Raw genomic sequence first — 20,400 nt, forward strand, 5'->3', positions numbered from 1 at the left:
GTGGTCTTTACGGAATGCTGATCGGGGAGGGGAGGGAAATATATCGCGGTGGTGGGGTCTGTCTGGAGGTGGCGGAAATGACGGCGGATGATGGGCTGTACATGGAGATTGGTGGGGTGGTAGGTGAGGACCAGTGGGGTTCTGTCCTGGTGGCGGTTGGCGGGGCGGGGCTCATGGGCGGAGGAGCGGGAAGTGGAAGAGATGCGGTGGAGGGCATCGTCGACCACGTCGGGGGGGGGGAATTGCGGTCCTTGAATTGCGGTCCTTGCGGTCTCCACTAGAAGATAATTGAACCATTTTGTTTCTACTTAAAAGCTGTGCTGGTGGAAGGCAGAGCCCATTCGCTCTTCTGTTCTCCCTCTCACGATTACGTGAGGCAGGAGAAGTCAGTCACAGTCATGCATAGGAAATGGGCAATTTTGAACTTGTTCCATAGGTCCTGTTAACGGAGAGATAGAAAGATGCTGTGCTGCCGGGACAGAGAGAAATGGACACCGGAGACACTTTCCTCAAGTAAATTGATATGAGTGCATTTTTGTGCAGCCTGCTTGGTGTTCAGAATTTGTCTTGACACAACAATCCGACAGAGAGTCTTTTCTTACACGGGCGTTGGCTTCTTTACAGCAGGAATGGACCAACCAGCATGTCATGTTTTACAACTTCACTGGTTCATTGCCATCTGAGAGAAGAGGTTTAACACTTGAGATCAGTACACACCAACAGAAAACTGGACTAGACAACTCAGAGCTCCACAAGTGTGCCAGCGCAACTGTATAAGTTTGAGTTGTCTATCGATCTGACATAATTAACTCAGATACCCGAAGTTTTGGGAAGCAGATGACAAGGCAAGGAAAAGAACAGAGTGCCATTATACGGGAAAGCTGCTAAAGACAACATTGAGTGAAGAAGAGAAAATGGTTTCGCTTCTGGGTTGTGATCCCAACATGCACCAGCTGTGCCATTCTCCTGCATTGCATGGCAGCTTTTCCAGAGAAGTATTCAGCTTTTCATCTGGCGTGTGACTTGCATGTTCGAGTATGACGTCAAAAGATCTTCACTGCTTGTAGTGTCATGTGCTGTTGTGCAGACATATCGTCGATGTGCAAATATAAACTCAGAGAGAAATGTACACTGGAGACTCTGAGCCAGCTGAAACTTGCTCAGTGTGAAATACATTCCACATTGCTCCAAGAATTGCAAGCAGCAGAGTTTCCAGAACATCTGCTTGTCATTCTGTCCCCGGGGCGCTGATATTTGTCTCATCCCCAGGAACTGGACTCTCTCCACTGGCGGATAATTAAACCAATTTCGTCCTACTTGCAAGCTGTTCTAGGGGCCGGAGAGGGGGGAGGATGGATGAGTCCATTCGCTCTTCTGCTCTCTCTCTCTCAATCCCTTGGGGTGAGAGGTATCAGTTACACTAATGCGTAGGAAGTGAGCAACTTTGATTGTGAACTTTCTCCAAACGCCTGTTATCGGAGAGATAGAAAGATGCTGTGCTGGCGGATCAGAGAGAAATGGACACCGAAGACTCTTCCCTCAGGTAAATCCATGTGAATACATTGTTGTACAGCATGCTTGCTGTTCAGAATTCCTCACACGCAGCAATATTACGGAAAGTCTATTGCAAAGTGGGCATCGCTTTCTTTGCTGCGACCACTCAGCAGTTAACATCTCAGCCCCAACTGTCCCAGACGAAGAGAATCCGTGTGAAACTTCACTCACTGAGAGTCATCCTACGGCCCTGAGCTGAGGGACTGCAGGCAGTCCAACACGGAAGGGACGGTTAAAAATGAACCATTGTCGCTCCCTCAGCCTCTCTGTCCCAGAAACAGGCAGCGGGACGGCATAAACGCGGAGCATCATTCTCCCGCCGACAGAGGCAGTCCAGCCCTTCGTGTCCACGGCAACTGTCTGTCTCTGGTCTCTCTTTCTGAGGTGATTCTCAATCGGTGATATCTGTCCTAATACTAAGGGACTGTGTCTGTGTGGTGATACGGTTTCTGACATGCTGATCGTCTTGTCATTCACGCCGGAACCGGCGTGGCGAATTACTGCAGGGAAGGCACGAAACCGCAAGGCATACGTTTCAACTTTATCAGCTCATCGGCATCTCAGAGAAGTGGTTTTGCGAATCAGTTCATTGGAAACCGACGAAGAACAGGAGAAGACCACTCAGACCTCCAAAAAGCATGTTACTTGAACAGTGTGAGGTACACGAGTGTATCGGTATGATACAGGGCATTCAGACACTCAGGAAGTAGGTGCAAAGGCAAGATACAGAACAGAGCACAGCACCATTACAAAAGGAAGCTGCTCAAGGAGACATCGACCAACAGCAGAAGATGGTTTCAATCCATCGACCTCTGCGTTATGGGCCCAGCACGCTCCCGTTTTCCACAGGTCCCTTCAGCCTTTCGTCTAACACGCGGCAGGCACGTTCGAGCCTGATGTCAAAGATCTCCACTGCTGTCTTGTAATATGCTGGTGCGCAGATGTATGGAGACTGTGTAAATATAACCTTTTTTCTCACTTCCCACATTCTGTTGGTCGAACTGTGATTTCATTCTGAATCCCAGCATGTGTCACAGCGCAGATGGACGCCATTCGGCCCACCTTCACTGTGCTGGTTCGACCCAGTAAGTAAACGTGCGTCTCCATTCATATCATTCGCTTGCCTTCTCCGTGCATTTCTGCATATTGTTACCATAAACATGACCACCGCATTTCCTTATGCTTCTATTGAATCTGCCTCTTTTTCAATGTCAGGGGATTTGCTGACCCTAACCACACCCTTCCTAATGTCACTTTTAGTTCTTTTCCTCATGACTTTACAATTGCCGAATCATTGCCGATCCTTTCGGGCGTGGGAGCATTTTAACTGCATTACTTTCTCTGTCTGGACCCCGCATGACTTGGAAAGCTTCAATCAGGCCAGATTTCAAACTTCTGTTCTCCGAGGAGAGCTGTCCTAATTTTCCAATCTACCCTCATCGCTGACATTCCTTAAATACGGCACCACTGGCGCCAACGCAATATTCCATCATTTTACTTCCTTGTTTTCTGCTCAATGTGTATTCCAAGCAGCCCAACCTGGTTTAGCGAAGGTGCTTTTTGAGAAAACTAACCGGGCACTTTTACACAAACCAGGAAGCGCGGGCTAGTCCGAGATTTGAACCCGGGATCGCTGGCACCTGCGCAGTAGAAGAACTCAAAGCGAGAATCATACCCAACAACCAACGAGCAACACAAACGTCCTGCAACCACCCCCGCTCCACCTCTTCAACCAGTTGAGTCTTGCTCAGTGTGAAATACATTTGAGATTGCTCTAAGAATTGCAAGCGGCAAAGAGTTTCCAGAACAGCTGCTTCTTATTCTGTCTCCCTGCTGCTCTTTGTCCCGGGCCCTCTCTACTGGCAGAAAGCTGAACCATTTTGTTTCTAAACTTTTCTCTAACACCGGAGTGACTAGTGACAAGCATTGCCCTCCTCAACACAGGATACAGAGAACAACAGAAGACCACTCAGACCTCCACGATGTTGTCATCTCAACTGTGCACATTGGGCCAGTATATCAATGTGAAATATTTATGTCGAAGTTTTTGGGAAAGAGATGAGAAGGCGAGGTGCAGAACAGTGCGCCGTGAAACAGGAAAGCTGCTAAAGACGACATTGAGTGAATAGGAGAGATGGTTTCCCTTCTGAGTGATGCTCCCATCACGCACCCGCAGACATATCGCGTCGTGCAAGTATAAACTCTGTCTAAATTCCCACATTCTGTTTTTTTCGAACCGTGATTTCGCTCAAAAGCACAATTTCAACACTCGCAAGATTCAAACTTTAACAAAGTGCTCATAGATATATTTAGCGAACACCTGGAAGAACTTCTTCCAAACTTACTTGGGAAATTTCGGTTTCAGTGCTCTTGAACTTTAAGTAAAAGAAAGGGAAATTTGCCTCGAGGCTGTGCAATGTGATGTGTTCCCCATGTAAACTGATAGTGGTTGACCATCTCACTGCTTCCCGATGCAGGGCTGTCCTGACCCAGGGGGAGGTTTCTTTGATAAACTGTCCCGGGAGCTTCCAGCCGTACCGTGACGTCATAGGGCGAACCCCCGGTGATGGCCTGCAGCTGTTGTGACACAATAACGATGCTGACCCCGGAACATGAATGCGAATTAGTTCATGAGTCACGTGGTACTGAATCATTCTATGGAATGTTCTTTCAACTTCACGGATTTATATATGAGAGGAGGTAAGTGGGCAGGGTTACCCCTCGGGTCCACTCTTCCTTCACTCTCAACACCCCACACCCACCTCCCATTGTCCCAAGGCACTTTCCGCTGCAACCGCTGAATGTGGAACACCTGCCCATTTACCTTCTCTATCCTGAATATCCAAGGGCTCGAACATACCTTCCAGGTAACGCAGCACTTTACCTGCACATTTGCCACAACCTAGTCTACTGCATTCGTTGCTCACAGTGTGGTTTCCCCAAAGTAGCATGAAGCAGAAACTGGGTGACTGCTTCGCAGAACATCTCGGTTCTGCCCGCAAAAAAAGGCCTTGAGCTTCTGGTTGCCTGTCACTTTAACACGCCAACCTGTTCTCTGGCCAACATCTCTGTCTCAGGCTTGCAGCAGTGTTCCAGCAAAGCCCAGCTCCTGATGGAAGACCAACGCCTCATTTTCCACTTGGAGATCCTATAGCCCTCCAGTTTCAACATCAATATTGTTTGGACGCGAACTCCCCCATGCCCTTGACCCCTACCACACCCACACGAGGCCTTGTTATCACATCGACTGCTGTTACACACGACTTATTGTTAGCCAGGAATAGTCTCCATTAACAGTTAGTCACCCTCCTACACAGATCGTTATTCACTCCTTTGTCCCTTTAATGTTCTCCCTCTGAATTGGTGGCAAAGAGAGCAACGTGGACTGATATCCCTGAGCCAGCTGTTTGTCCCATCTCCAGGAACAGGGTTCTCTCCACTGGTGGATAATTAAACCATTTTTCTGTTACGCTGACGTGAGGAGATTGTGTAAATATAAACTTTTCTAAATCCCCACCTTCCGTTGGTCAAACTGTGAGTTCACTCTGAATCGCAACACGTGTCACAGCGCACTTGGAGGCCCACCTGAGCTCTGCTGGTTCTTCACAGCAAGTAAATGATAGACTCTATGCGTATCATTCTCTTGCCTTCTCCCTGTAAATCTCCACATTGTTACTTTGAACATGACCACCGAATTCCCTTTTGTGTTATTGAATCTGCCTCTTTGTCGCGGTCAGACAGGGATTTACGGTTCTGAACCACTCCCTGTGCGAAAATGTTCTTACTAATGTCACTTTTACTTTTTTTTCCAATGCCTTGAAATCTCTGCCGATTTTTTGGGTAATTGAAAGGATTCTCATTCCTGCACATGAGGCAGAATTGATTTAATTTCTAACGTAAAGGACTGCGGATGCTGAGAATCCGAATCAGAAAGAGAAACTGCTGGAGAAACTCAGCAGGTTCGGCATTACCTGTGGGAGAAAACAGAGTTCTGAAATATTGTCTCTGATTCTCTTTCCACCGATGGTGCCTGACCTGCTGAGTTGCTCCTGCAATTTCTGTTTTTGCTTTTAACTGAAAGTTCATTTCATCTTTCTGGATGAAACAACCAGATACGCCATGTGCACATATTTAACCCTTTCTAAACCTGTGAAGTGATTGGATTCAAACAAACCCAGCAATAATTCACTCTTTCTCAGCTCCACAGGCAGAGAGACCTGGGAAGTGAAGCTGTCAATGTGGTTCTTTATTCGTCGTCCGAGTGGTTAATGCGATGGACATGAAATCCATTGCGGTTTCCCCATGCAGGTGTGAACCCTGCCGACGACAAAATGAAAAATGTCGTCAAAATGAAAGGGAGACTGTTCCCCGGCTTCACTCACATTTGAACTGGTCGGGAATCTGCAACCCACTGCCTGTCAGGGTGGAACAAGCAGATACCCACAGAGCTGCTTTTGAGGCTATGAGCCAAGTATTTGGAAATGAGACTAGAACAGTGAGGGGCGTGAAGTCGTGATCGAAATGAAGCAGGCACCTGAGGACGAAGGTGTTTTATTTGCCAGTGAAAGATACTGCTTCACAAAGTTGGGACTATGGAAGGGAAGCAGTGACGGTGATTATCTTTGGCTGTTCACCTTGTGAATGTTCCCATTGCTGCGCATGTACGTGTTAATGTCAGAATTCTGCAGCATGGCGGTATCAGGTACGCACAGGGCCGGGGGCGCAATGGATGACGTATCTGACTCCAGCTACCTGTTTGAAATGCAGCTCACAGCTTCTTCACACACCCCAATTAATCTTTCTCATTGTCCTGCAGCCGGTTTGAATTCCTGATCTGCAGGAACGAGACTCTTTTCACTGTCTCGCGTCTGTAAGTGTCCCTGAGAACATCAGAATCACGTCACAAGCACTATCAGAGGAGGGGAAGCTGAAAGAGCCCCACACGGGCTCACGGGCACATTTCACTTTCCCCAACTCACCGCCCCAACCACTGCGGCTCCTGGGAGTGGAAAGGGAACAAACACCAAAACCCAGTCTCATATTTGTAAATCTTCCAAAAATAAGAAAACTGTTCATCCCTTCGGATTTTCCATCCTGGGCTGACAGGGGTGATTTTAAATTGCTGTCCAGTCAGTGTCGAATTTTTTGGCTGAAAATATCTTCCTTATCTCATCCCAGCATTTCTTGCCACAGTGAACTGTGCGGCAGAGTTCATGTATATATTTCCTTGGATGGTATTTTGTAAATAACATTCGTTTGCTGGTTGTTTGTATCGGGTGTTTCAGGTTCATTCGCCTCTGTTCAAGTGTGTTGGTAGGTTTGTGGGCTACCATGATGGTGAGAGGGTTGAGTTGTCTGGACATCATTTACCAGATGTATTTAATGTAAGGTAATGTGGCTAGGGTCTCTGCACACGTTGTTGCTGATTGTGTCAATTTGTTGATGAAAAATCGGCAGACTGGGTTTATTGGGTCTGCAAAAGTGAGGACTGGAGATGCTGGAAGCCAGAGTTTAGATCAGAGTGGTGCTGGAAAAGCACAGCAGGATAGACAGCAGGAAAATAGACGTTTCGGGCAAAAGCCCTCCATCAGGAATAGAGGCAGGACGCCTCCAGGGTGGAGAGATAAATTGTGGGTGGGGGGTGTGCTGGGGCGAAGGTAGCAAAGAGTGAGTGGTGGTGGGGATGGAGGTGACAGGTCAGAGAGGAGGGTTTAGCGGATAAGTGGGAAGGGAGATTGGCAGGTAGGACAGGTCATGAGGTCAGTGCTGAGCTGGAAGGTTGGAACTGAGGTAAGGTGGGGGGAGGGGAAATGAGGAAATTGGTGAAGTCCACATTGATGCCCTGGGGTTGAAATGCTCCGAGGCGGAAGATGAGGCGTTCTTCCTCCAGGCGTCGGGTAGGGAGGGAGCGGCGGTGAAGCAGGCCCAGGACCTGCATGTCCTCGGCAGAGTGGGAGTGGGGTTGAAATGTTGAACCACGGGGCTTTGCGGTTGATTGGTCCGGGTGTCCCGGAGATGTGACTTGACCCTCCAGTCTCCCCAATGTTGTAGAGATCGCATCGGGAACAATGGATAAAAAAAATTACATTGGTGGATGTACAGATGGAAGTCTTCTGACGACCACGGCCCGTGTTCGATTCCCGGGCAGCGAAGCAATTTTCAGTAGAGCAGACGAAGGGGCATCCGTGTCTCCATGGTGGTCTAGTGGTTAGGATTCAGCGCTCTCACCGTTGCGGCCCGGGTTCAATTCCCGGCCAGGGAAGCCATTTTCAGCGTGATTATTGGCTAACCATTCTTCCTAAATGCGCTGTATTGACCTTCATTGTTCCTGGGTGCTGCAGTGTGTAGTGGCTCGTTGGAATAGTGTCCTGATTCGGATTTGTTTGTATATCTCGGGGTGATTGCTTTTGTAGTTAAGTTCTTTGTTCGCGTGCGTTGTTTTCCTGTAGAGGCTGTTTTGAATTTACCATTCACTGTTCGCTCTACTGAGACATCTATAAATGGCACTTTGTTACTGTTCTCCTCTTTTGCGAATTTTATGCCAGTAAGGAGATTGTTGATGGTGTTGTAGGTTTCCTCTAATTTGTTTCATCTTGTGCTGACAAAAGTGTCATCACTGTAGCGGAACCAAAGTTTGGGTTGGATCGTTGGAAGGGCTGTTTGTTCGAGTCTCTGCATTATTGCTTCTACTAGGAATCCTGATACTGGTGGTTTCATGGATGTTCCGTTGATCTGTTTGTTAGTCTTGTTACTGAATATGAAGTGGGTGGTAAGGCACAGCTCCACAGCTCCAGTGTTATCTTTGCTGATGAACTTGGTGCTGTTTGGTGTTTGTGTCTTTGGTTCTTCGAGTAGTGTCTTCAGTTTTCTTTGGCCACGTTGATGTTAATGGATGTGAAAGGGCTGTATGTCAAAGGACATCATTATTCCATCCTCTTCTAACTTAGTGTCTTTGGTGTTCAGGAATTCTTGGATGGAATAAATGGTGTGGCGTGAATCTTCGACTTGGTGTTTTAGTCTTCAGTGGAGGCCTTTGACTAGTCTGTGTATTGGTGCTCCAAGTAATGAGACTATGGTCTGAGGGGGCTCCTGGTTTGAAGAGGAGGAGAACAACAGCAAAGTGCCATTCCTAGATGTCACAGTAGAGCGAACAGTCAATGGGGAACTTCAAACTAGAGTCGACAGAAAAACAACACACACAAACCAAGCACTTAACCACAGAAGCAATCATCCCAACACCCACAAACGAAGCTGCATCAGGACATTATTTCAACGAGCCACTACACACTGCAGCACAGAGAAACTACGAAGAGCACAAGAGAAATACGTATATAATGTAGTTAAGGAGAACGGGTCCCCAATAAACCCAGTCCGCCGATTTCTCATTGATGATTCCAAGCTGACTCTCAAAAATTCGGTTTGTCCTTCCATTCTTTCCTATGTTATTTTGTGGGTTTTGAAAACTTTCCCAATCCTCTGACTGAGTGTTGGAGTTGGGAAGTTATGTTGTGGCTGTACAGGACATTGGAATATTGTGGAATACTTTTGGAATATTGTGTGCAATTCTGGTCTCCCTCCTACCGGAAGGATATTGTGAAATTTGAAAGGGTTCTGAAGCACCAATGGGTCCACAGAGGGGAAGAGGCACTTCTGCTGCCCTGAGTGTGGGAAGGCCTTCAGTGATTCCCCTGCCCTGCTGATGGGCCAGTTGGTCCACGCCAGGGACGGCTGTTCTCCTGCCCTGAGTGCGAGATGGCTTTCAGAAGTTCTTCCCACCTGCTGAGACACCAGTGGGTCAACACCGAGGAGAGGCCGTTCTTCTGTCCCGAGTGCAGAAAGGGATTTGCTCTTTCCTCTGACCTGCTGGCCAACTGGTGGGTCCACATGGGCGAGAGGTCGTTCAGTTGTCCTAAGTGCAGGAAGACCTTTAGCAATTCTTTAGCCCTGCTGAGCCACCAATCCGTTCACACCGTGGAGAAGCCATTTTCCTGCCCCGAGTGCGGGAAGGGCTTTACCTGCTCATCCGCCCTGCTGAAGCACCAGTGTGTCCACGGAGGGGAGAGGCCCTTCAGCGGGCACGAGTGTGGGAAGTGGTTCATGTTTCCTGCAACTTGTGGAAGCACCAGCGGGGGCACCAACGCTCCCAGCATCAGATCCCACCGGTGTTCTGCCTTGGGTCACCCAATGGACTGAATCTCATGCCAGTTCTGACAGTGGGTGCAGTGGGAGAGTAGGTGAGCTGATTTTCTTTTCTGCTGGACTGCAATTGCCTCCCCCAGCCCCAACAACCACAACCTCACAGTGGCTCATGGGCGTCACGGTGACTCAGTGCTTAGCACTGTTGCCTCATGGCACCAGGAACCCAGGATGAATTCCACCCTTGGGGGTATGTGTGCAATTTCTGGAGGGTAGGAAAATGGATCTGACTGGGTTACTCTTCGGAGGCTCAGTGCAGATGTGTTGGGCTGAAGGACTTGTTTCCACACTGTAGGAGTTCTACGATCCTATGAGCTTTGCTTTCAGTGGACACTGCTGCTCATTGGGCCCGGGACTGCACATTGGCAATGAAATGATCCAGAGAAACCTAAGACCGCAAGATCATCGGAGCAGAAGTTAGGCCATTCGGCCCGTCGAGTCTACTCTGAAATTCGTTAGAGTCAAAAAAATGGCAGGTGCGATTAGCTTCAGTGTGGAAACAGGCCATTTGTCCCACAGGTCCACACCGACCCTCTGAAGAGTAACGCACCCAGACCCATTTCCCTCTGACTAAAGTACCTAACTCTATGGGCAATTAAGCATGGCCAATCCACATGACCTGCACATCTTTGGTTTATGGAAGAAAACAGGATCACCCAGAGAAAACCCATGCAGACACTGGGAGAATATGCAAACTCCTCACAGACAGCCACCCAAGGCTGGAATTAAACCTGGGTCCCCGGCGCTGTGAGGCTGCAGTGGTAACCAATGAGCCACTACATGTTGCAACCTGAAGGAGACACGCAGGAGGTTGGGAGAATACAGCAAGCCAGGCAGCACCAGGATGTGGAGTAGTCGGCGTTTTGGGTATTAACCCTTCTTCAGGACTGAAAAGTTGACTTCTCTATGAGAAACGACTTACGGAATGTTGCTGGGGTTTGGAGGGTTTGAGCTACAGGGAGAGGCTGAATAGGCTGGGGCTGTTTTCACTGCAGCATCGGAGGCAGAGGAGTGACCTAATAGAGGTTACAAATTCATGAGAGGCATGGACAGGGTAATAGAGAAGGTATTTTCCCTGGGATGTGGCAGTCCAGAACGAGAGGGCACAGGTTTAGGGTAAGAGGCGAAATATATTAAAGGGACAACGTCTTCATGCAGAGGGTGGTACATATATGAAATGAACTGCCACAGGATATCGGTCAGGTGCTGTCAAATGGGACTAGATTAATTTAGGGTATCAGGTCAGCATGGACAAGTTGGACTGAAGGGTCTGTTTCCATGCTGTACGTGTCTCTGACTACTGGTCCTGATGTAAGTTTAAAATATAGTCCAAGTAACTTTGAATAGTCCAATCTTGTTGAGCTCACCTCCTCAAATGTTTCAATTGAATCCCTCCGAGCAATCCTGTTTAAACATGCTGAGTTGGACAAGGTATCCCATCAAGTTCAACACAAACCCAGAGTTGAAGAAGTCAGAAGTCAAATGATACCATGGGGACCAAAACTGATTACAATATTCCAGGTGCAGCCTCATCAACGTCCTGTATAACTACACTATAACTTCCCTACATCTATACTCAATTCCCTAACTGATGAAGGTTAGTGTACTGAAACCTTTCTTCACTGCCTTGTGTAGCGATGTTATCAGAGATATAGGATCTACTTTAAACTGATCCACAATCCAGCTGCTGGGAGACTGAAGCAGAGTAGTACAGCATGAGTGTGCTGGGCAGATGACCCAGAGGTCGATGGGTCAAAACCATATGATGCTATTGCTCAATGTCTCCATAAGCAGCTTTCCTTGGCAAGTTGCTCTGTTCTGTATCTTGCCTTTGCATCTGCTTCCCAAAGCTTCTTCAGTGGAGGAGTGGCAGCTGGAGCCCAGGAGTTCAACAACCCACTGGAGCTGGAGGAAGGTCCGAGCTCAAAGAAGCTGGAGGCTGAATTTGCTCAAGGCTTGTAATTATTAACTTATTTAAATGGTATCTACTGTATGGGGGTATGGTTTACGTTAAAAACGGAGAATCATGTCAGAGTGTTTGTTTAAATTTAGCAGTTGTTGTTCGTAAAATACACTCCCTGGAGGTGCGCCTTCTATGCTGCTGCATTTCTTGCCTTCTGCCCTTCCCCCATTTGTTATCTCCCATCTTGATTTTATATTTTTTTGGTCAAATTTAATTTCACATTCATCAGCCTTGGTATTCACTGTGTATTATTGATTAATCTGTTGGATTGTTGTAAAACAAAATTAATGGTGTAATTTCATTTATGTTGTCTGAGTTTGACATTGAATGTGCAGGTGTGAATGCCAGTAAGTTGTGAAAATAAATCAATAACTTGTGATTTTATAGCAAAAAGAGCAGTTCACCGCAATAAATGGCATTGTCTCATGTGAAGGTGATGAGTTGAGCCTGACCAACAAACCGTTTCATGCAGTCACCCAATTTAATTAAATTTTTCTTTAACTTAATTGAAGATAATAACTCTGGCATGCTAAAATTTACACAATTTGTTTATAAGACTTATTTATATGTCCATTGCTCTGCCACATTGGGGAGACTGGATGCCAATTTGCAGAACATTTCAGGGAGCAGCTCGAGGACTCCAAAACTAAACGACCCCACCGCCCTGTGGCTGAATACTTTAACTCCCCCTCCCAATCCATCAACGACATGCAAGTCCTAGGCCGCATCCCCCTCCAAGATCTAGCTAACTGACGCTTGTAGGAAGAACACTTCATCTTCCGCCTTGGGACCCATCAACTACATGGGATCAATGTTGATTTCATCAGCTTCCATATTTCCCCACACCCTGACTCCCACACCACGCGCCTTGTCCCAGATCCAACCTTCCAACTCGGCATTGGCCTCTTGATCTGTCCTACGTTTTTATCTTGCTTCACACCTATTCGCTCCACCCTCCTGTCTTACCTCTCCTGATCTCTCCCCACCTCCATCGACCTATTTCATTCACAGCTACCTCCCCTCCATCCCCATCCCCTTCCCAATTATCTCTCAGCCCCCTTGGACCAACCTTCATTCCTGATGAAGAACTTATGCTCTAAACCAAGACTGTGGTGAAGGAACATCCTTAATAAGAAAGAGCTCCAAATTCAGATGTATTCCCCGTTTGTTTCCCCGTTCTTCTAGAAATAAGAAATGTCCTTTTCTTCCACTAGAAAGTGGTCTTACACTTTGCGGTGTCTGAAGTGTTATACCACTCCACTTCTTTGCCCACCTTTTAAGAATCCTTTCAACCTGATTTTCGGATAATGGTGGCAGTGACCAAAAGCAATCATTTCACTCCTCTTCAATGCCCCATTTCTCCTCCTATGCACCACTTTGACATGTTGTCAGAGTGTGCGTGGTTTTCAAAATGTAATTTGGCCATTGATGTGAACAGGGTTAACCTTTATCGATCGCTAGCTTTGTTTGCACTAACTGTAATTATGCACCAATTTGCTGTTTTTTGTTCCACCAAAGCTGGAAACAATGATCTGTATTTATGTTGCACTCAGGTGTGAAAAATCAACCCAAGAATCGTCATATTATTATAGTTGACTGAAGCTATAACAGGAGGCAGTCTGTGGCAGTTTGAGACTAAAAACGTGCCTGGAAAGAATGTAGATTGATGAAGAAAGTCAAAAAGCAGAATCTCTGGCCACAATCTATCAGTCTGGCTTGATTAAGTGGTGGCTCTTCAAAAGCACCTTCCAACCACCACCTTAACCACCAAGAGCAGGTAAGTGTGAACACAGCATTCCAACTGTGAAATATATCGCATTGCTTCTTTGTTATTGATAAAAATCCTGGAATTCGCTCCTGAACATTATTGCAGACCAAATCATAATTGTGAAGCAATTTAAGAGGCAGTTCAGCATCACTTTTTCAAGGACAGTTTGGGAAGGGTTGTTGGCAGAGCCAATGATATTCACATCTCATGAAATAATAAGCAAAGAGGCATGGACAGAGGATTGGCTAATCAATGATTCAATTGGGATAAGGGGCATGTTCAGGATAGCAAATTGTAACTAGTAGTCTGCCACAGGAATTAGTGCTGGGGCCAAAATTATTTACAAAATGTAAATGAATTCCTTGGAGAAGTAAAGTGAATGCACTATTGCCAAGATTGCAGAAAAGATGGTTGATGGGAAGGCAGGTGGTGAGAATGACATGAAATATCTGGAGAGGGATATAGACAAGTTAAGCAAATGAGCAAACCCTTAGCAGATGGAATAGAATGTGGGGAAATGAGGTTGTGCACTTTGGCAGGAGGAAAAGTGTTGAATGTTAAATGGAGAAAGCTGTTGAAGAGAGGGATTTGGAAGCCCATATCCATGCATCTCTTCAGCCAAGTTCAGTGAATAATAGGGAAGGCAAATGGGAGGTTGGCCTTTAAATAGAGTATAAACGTAGGGAGGTTATAGTGAACCTATGTCAGGCACCAGTCAAGCCACAACTGAGCACTGGGAGGAAAGATATACTGGCTTTGGAGGCAGTCCAGAGAAGGTTGACCAGGATGATATCAGGGATGGAAAGAATATCATATGAAGAGAAGTGAATAGGTTGGGCCTGTACTTATTCGAAGTTAGAAGGTTTAGAGGTAACCTTATTTTCACATACAAGATTCTGAGGATACTTGACGGGGTTGATGTGGAAAAGTTTACCTTTGTGGGTGAGTCTAGCACAAGAGGGAATAACCTGCAAATGAGGGATTGCATGTTGAAGACAGATAGGAATTGTTCCAGAGGGCAGCAAATCTGTGGAACATGTTACTACAGAGTGTTGTTGAGCTTTGGTCGTTAAGTACATTCAAGGCTGTCAGATTTTTTAAACCAGTGAGGGAATTGAGGATTATGGGGAAATGCAGGGAATTGGAGTTGATGTTTACCAGAGCAAACGTGATGTGAATAAATGGCAGAATTGATTCAATGGGTTGAATTGAATAGTAAGTAATAAAGGGGAAAAGGGTACAACTGGCAACTACAGGCCAGTCAGTGTTGGAAAATTAGAGATTGTACGGAGTTGGTGGCATTTTGGCATTATTACTGGATTTAACATCTGGAGTTTCAAATGATACAGCTATGTCCCCGATGCACTTTGAAATCAATTAATATATCTGGAATATAAAGCTTATCGCAGCTTTGGTGATCTTAGCAATTGATATAAGGACCTATCTTGTTAAGGAAGGAAATCTTTAGTCCTTACCCAGTTTGGCGATTGTGTCACTCTTGATCCACAATAATGTGGTTAACTCGTAACTGCCCTCTGAAATGGCACTTGGTTTTTCTGGGAGATAAAGTGCCACATCCCATGAATGAATAAAGGAAAATATTCAGCAGAAAATTGTCAATGAAGTGAAGATTGTGATTTAGTGATAATGGTTAAGTAACCCAGAGATCGAGGTCTTATGAGAACACAAATTAAAATCCCATCATGATCCCAGTAAGGATAGAACATCTTTGAAAGCTGTTCTGAAAGTCCAGTCTTCACAATGACACTTTCTGACACTCACTGCTTTCCTTCAGTCCAAATTGTCTGTGCTGACCAGATATCCTAAATTAACACAGTCCCATTTGCCAGCACTTCGCCCATATCCCTCTCAATTCTCCCTACTACCAGATGCCTTTTAAAATGCTGTAATTACACCAGCCTCCACTATTATCTGGCAGCTCATTCCATACACTCAGCACACTCTACGTGAGAAAGTTGCCCATAAGGTTCCTTTTAAATCTTTCCCCTCTCACCTCAAACCTATACCCTCCAGTTTTGGACTCCCCTACTCTCTGGAAAAGATTTTGGCTATTCACCCTATCCATGCTCCTTATGAACTTCTATAAAGTCACTCCTCAGCCTCCAATGTTCCAGGGAAAACAGCCCCAGCCTATTCAGCCTCTCCATAATCGCTCAAACCCTCCAACTCTGGCAATAGCTTTGTAAATCTTTTCCAAAATCTTTCAGAGGTTCACAACACTTTTCCTGTAGCAGCGAAACCAGAACTGAACGCAATATTCCAAAAGTGGCCTAATCAATGTCCTTTACAGCCTCAACATGACCTCCCAATTTCTGTACTGAAATGCACTGACCTATAAAGGCAAGCATACCAAACACCTTCTTCGCTATCCTGTCTACCTGCAACTCCATTTTGAGGAAACTGTGAACTTGCACTCCAAGGTATCTTTATTGAACAATTCCCATGAACTGCAGATACTGCCTTGATTTGCCTTTCCAAAACCCAAATTTCAAAATGGGGTTGAGAAATGTATCAGCCGTAATTGAATAGTGGGACAGACCTGATGGGCTGAATTGCCGACTTTCTGCACCAATGTCGTATGTTCTCTTGCTGTCCGACACACAGAGTGTGAGAGTTGGGAGTGGAATAGGTCATTTGGTCTTTCCAGCTGGCACCAGCACTGAGCAGTTCATAGCTGGATATGAATATGCCCGAATCTCGGTAGATAAGCTGGAACTTTTTACCACTGGAGCATCAGAGGTTGAGAGGTGACCTTGGAGAGGATTATAGAATCATGAGGGGTATAGATGAGGTGAACGGCACGTATTCTTTCCCTAGGGCGGGCGTTTCAAGAATAGGGAACAAATTTTGAAGATGAGAGGAGAAATATTTTTAAAAAACATGACGGGCATCATTTTATTTTAAGACAAACAGTGGTTCGTGTGTGGAATCATGCCCAGAGGAGCTGGTGGATGTCGTTAAAATTACAATGTTTAAAAGTCATTTGGATAAGCACATGAATAGGAAAGGTTCGGAAGGATATGTACCAATCACTGGAAGGTGAGACTAGTTTAGTTTCAGAACACAGTCAGCATGGACTAGTTGCACTGAATGGTCTGTTTCTGTGCTGTATGACTCTGTAACTGTTCTATACTGGTCTTACAACCATTTTCTTGCCTTCCCCCATAACCATCCACTTCATTGTTCTTCAAAGTCAAATGATCTCAGCCTTGAGTACATTCAACGACCGACAGAACTGCAAGAAGACATCCCCACTTCTGCACTCAATTCCTCTGGCTAATATATCACTTGCTTTGCTCATTGCTTGCTGCGCCCGTAACAACTGGCATTGACTTGTTTCGAAGGACGCTGAGGCCCCTTTATCCATCCACACATCATTCCTGATGAAGAGCTCGTGCACAAAACGTCGACTCTCCTCATCAGTTGCTGCTTGACCTGCTGTGTTTTTTAGCGCCACACGTTTCAACTCTGATCTCTCGCATCTACATTCCTCATTTCACCACATCTCAAAATATCACCATTTAAATAATGCACCTCATATCTGTTTTTTTTTTACACATCGAAGGCCGTAACTTCACATTGTGGCACTGCATTTGCCATGTGTTTGCAAATTGAGAAACAGACCTGGATCAACCTTTCCACAGTCCGCCTCCTCCCTCGATTCACTCATTCCTTTCAGTTGCTGCAAGTCAACTATCGAACACCAGAATGAAAAAGAAATGGGAAAAGTGGTGAGAACGACAGTTATACTCACAAATGTTAGACAGAGGAAGGAAGTTACAGTCTGTGGTGAGGTTTAATATTATTAAGAGAGAAAGGAACAGCAGCAGCTTCAGAGCTCACGGTCCAACTTCCACATTTCGACAATGACTAATTGCCTGGACGACCAAACTCCTTCCGGTCCTCCAAGATTCTCCATTGGTCCATGGAAAGGAGCTCGCGCACCATTTCTGCAGTCAACCAGGAGTATGCGCAATGCTTTGCTGACACCAGCGGACATGCGCAGTGCTTGCTGACACTGCGGAGCATGCTCAGTATGCTCTGTCGCGATGCTGCTGTTAATGACAAATTTTAAAGTTAAAAATCTCACAATACCTGGTTCTAGTCCAACAAACTTTTTTGAAAGCGCTAGCTGTCGGAGTGCTGCTCCTGTGTCAGGCAGTTGTGGAGTATAAGATCACAAGACAGAATTTATGACCTTAAGGAGAAAGCTCGAGCTTCCGAACAAGTCTTTTGGAGTACAACCTGGTATTGTGTGATTATTAACTTTATACACTCCAGCCCAACACTGACACCTCTAAATCATGACAAACTTTTAAGTGTCCAAATGCGAAAACGAGAGAAAATTGCCGAAGCCATTTTTTTTTTGCTGAAATGTCTTTTCCCTGTGCCTGTGCATTTTATTCTTTTTGGATTTTGTCTGGCTGCTCAACGTTTCTGTATTTACCCCAGGGTAGAGGTATTCCAAAGCTGGAGGTAATAGGTTTAGGGTGAGGGGAGTGGGAAGATTTGAAAATATTTAAAATACTAGGAATAGAATATTCGCCGCTTCCAGGGCGAAAGTAATGACTGCAGATGCTGGAGATTAGAGCGCGGTGCTGGTAAAGCACAGCAGGTCAGGAAGCATCCGAGGAGCAGGAGAATCGACGTTTCCGGCATAAGCCCTTCACCTTGTCCTCTCCAATGTGGGTTGTGTAACTGCTTAATCATTTCTAGTGGCTGAGCAGAGGCTTATAGGCAAGTTTGGAACACATGAGGATGGCCTCAGCCGAGACCTTGATTTCATGTCACACGACAGGAGACCCAGCTACACGATACACACACACTCTCTCTCACACACACACTCTTACACACTGGCACGCTCGCGCACACCCTCCCTAACAGACACGCTCTCCCTTAGACATACACAAATACACCCCACACACTCACGGCCACGCATACACCCTCTCACATGTTATATTCCATCACACACACACTTTACCCAGCACACACACGCGCGCACACACGCTCTCTCTTATGCATGCACTTACACACAGCGGTCTTTGGGGTGAATTTGCATTTGCAGGATTATATATTTGGAAGTAGAACCCGTCTGACTCAAGATTGGGTTACAGACATACTATAACCTCTCAGCTTTCATGTGTTGTCTGACCTGAGGTGTCACCTCCTTTTATAAAACATTATGTTACCTGGAGAATGTGACTGAAAAGAAGTTCTGGAATTTACATATTAATGAACCGAAATCTGTAACCGATTTTAAAAGGTGAAAGACTTAACAGCAATCTAGATTTCTTCAATATATCATTTATGTTGCATGGCACTATAATTTTTGCGATATATTCTGTGTCTTATGATCCTATTCCGCAGCTACCTGATGAAGCAGCAGCGTTCCGAAACCCAGTGCTTCCAAATAGACCTGTTGAACTATACCCTGGTGTTTGTGTGATTTTTAAACTTTGTTTCCAGTGAATACAGCCCACACTTCCCACTGTTGCCAGTAAACGTTGCAATGCCAAGGAAACAATGAACCTGCAGTACTGAAAATTTGACAATTTCTAACATTATTAGCTACTCATTCACTGCTCCTTCTGAGATATGGCATTGGAAACTTAGTGCTGGAAGCTGAAATCAATGAGCAACTTTAAAACAAAAACCTGTTGGATCTCACGGCTTTCAACAAGCATTTAAGCCTAGCAGTAAGTTCAGGTAATTTCTACATCTCCCCAATTTTGTTACAGCTTCAAATCTCCCAGCAAAAAGGTGCACAAAAAGTAGTTTTTAAAAAAAAGATCAAGCTCAAAGTGCACACACTCCCCCAACTCCCCCCACCCCCACTCTCTTTATTATTGGTCAGCTGAGATGTTGCTTTGGAACTGGATCCCTGGTACAGCCGGGTAAAGCATGCAGCTGGGACGACTGAGTGAACCCTTTCCCACAACAGCAGGCTCCTTCCCTAAAAAGGACATGAGTGAATCAGATGGGGAGTTTTCCCCTGAAACTGGTTTCATCCTTAGAATCTGAAGTCCAGATTACTCACTGAATTCCAATTCTGCCATCTGCCGCGGCAGGATTCGAACCTGGGAGCCCCCAGTGGCATTCAGCCATGACTCGTTCAATTCCCCCTGCGATGGCACGTGAACTCACTGGTGCCTCCGCAGGTGGGAGGAGCAGGTGAAGCCCTTCTGGCATTTACAGCAGGTGAATGGCCTCTCTCCAGTGTGGACCCGCTGGTGGGTCAGCAATGCAACTGACTGAGTGAACCCTCTCCTGCACATGGGGCACGTAAATAGCTTCTCTCCCTTGTGGACCCACTCGTGCGTCTGCAGATGGCAGATCCGACTGAACCCCTTCCTGCACACTGAGCAGGTGAATGGCCTCTCCCCGGTGTGAATGCATCTGTGGGTTTCCAGCAGGGATGGGGAAGGGAATCCCTTCACACTGTCCCCACATTTCCACGGTTTCCCCGTTGGGGGAGCTTTCCTTGTGTTGCTTTGGATTTGAAATTACAAACAGAACGGGGACATAGTCTTTCCCACCGTGAGGGGTGAGATTTTGATTCCTCCAAGCTGAGTAAATGGTTTGAAGCACTTTTCACAGTCAGCGCACTGAATCTCCCTTATTCGGTGTCTCAGTATTCTTCCTGCCGCACCAGTGTCCAAAATCTTTCAAGCAAACAAAAGCAATCATGCCTTCTTGATTTGAATGGCTGCTGATATTCAAGTCCCAATCAATCAAATGGCTCTGTCAGAAGTTGATGGATCATTTGCTTTCAGATTTCTTTCTGCACATCTTCCTGCAAAATAAATCACAAAATAAGTGATCATGGTCAGTACAGTTAAATGAACATAACAAAGGTGGCAATTTCGGTCGATTTCCAGATGCCTGCTGATCACACATT

General features: G+C 46.0%; 1 non-coding gene across 1 annotated transcript; it reads left to right on the top strand.

Moving 5' to 3' along the window:
* The first annotated feature begins 7,744 nt into the window (after nt 1-7,744).
* Nucleotides 7,745-7,816, top strand: trnae-cuc (transfer RNA glutamic acid (anticodon CUC)). The gene has a single exon. It is a non-coding gene; the product is annotated as a tRNA-Glu (tRNA).
* The last annotated feature ends 12,584 nt before the right edge of the window (nt 7,817-20,400 follow it).

Source organism: Chiloscyllium plagiosum, unplaced genomic scaffold (genome assembly GCF_037043375.1).
Source record: "Chiloscyllium plagiosum isolate Xiang-an unplaced genomic scaffold, Cpla_swu_hap1 HiC_scaffold_27, whole genome shotgun sequence".
Classification (NCBI taxonomy): domain Eukaryota; kingdom Metazoa; phylum Chordata; class Chondrichthyes; order Orectolobiformes; family Hemiscylliidae; genus Chiloscyllium; species Chiloscyllium plagiosum.